The sequence below is a fragment of the Carlito syrichta genome, unplaced genomic scaffold (genome assembly GCF_000164805.1).
Source record: "Carlito syrichta isolate Samal-C Ts95f unplaced genomic scaffold, Tarsius_syrichta-2.0.1 Scaffold279234, whole genome shotgun sequence".
In the NCBI taxonomy this organism is placed as follows: domain Eukaryota; kingdom Metazoa; phylum Chordata; class Mammalia; order Primates; family Tarsiidae; genus Carlito; species Carlito syrichta.
In genome coordinates, this window is record NW_007223330.1 from 1 (window position 1) to 787 (window position 787).

Sequence of the window (787 nt, forward strand, 5' to 3'; positions counted from 1 at the left end):
CATGATAGTTCATTTCATAAAAACTCCATTTTTGAGAAGAGGTTAAGTCCGAGGAAGTACAAAAAAATTCAGAAAAATATTTCCGTATCTAGTCAGAATCTTTCATAGTTCTATACAGTCAATAGTTGATCATCTTTCGAAGGGCTTCGTAACTTGCATTTGTCAGGGATGTAGAATGGCTCAAAAATGTGAGGAAACGGTGTGTCATACCCACATACTCTTGATATAGGAGCCTCCAGGTTCAAGAAACATTCTTCCTGCACCGTGGAGCTGATCGACACGAACCCGCCTGTCAGGGGAGCCTCGTGGCTGATCACCGACTTACAAACTATATCCACATCCCAAGGTAATATGGTCTTCAGATCAAAGACTTCACAAATCACACCAAGCTTTTCTTTTGCCATGGAAGCCACTGCCCGAGCCACATGAACCTGAGTGCCCCAGGCAACAAGAGTGACATCACTCCCCTCCTGTATGACTTCGGCCTGTGACAGTGGGATATTATGCGGCTCGACAGGAACTTGTTTCACTGCTACCCTGTAAATTATTTTAGGTTTAAAAAATAGACAAGGATTTTTATCCTCTATGCATGACAAAAGAAGTCCTTTGGCCTGGAAAGGGCTTTTGGGTACAACCACCTTGATTTCTGGGCAGTGAGTAAAAAAAAAGCTTCAGGACTCTGAGAACGATAGAGAGCCCTGTGGCCAACACAGCCCCAAGGGGCCCAGATAGTGAGGCCTCCACAGTTAAAAAGATCCCCAGAGCGGTGGCGGTACTTGGCAGTTGC

The 787-nt window shown here is 45.1% G+C and overlaps 1 pseudogene; it reads right to left on the reverse strand.

Annotated features, from left to right (window-relative positions):
• Positions 1-118: 118 nt before the first annotated feature.
• Positions 119-784, reverse strand: LOC103254406 (annotated as a pseudogene).
• Between the last annotated feature and the right edge of the window lie 3 nt (positions 785-787).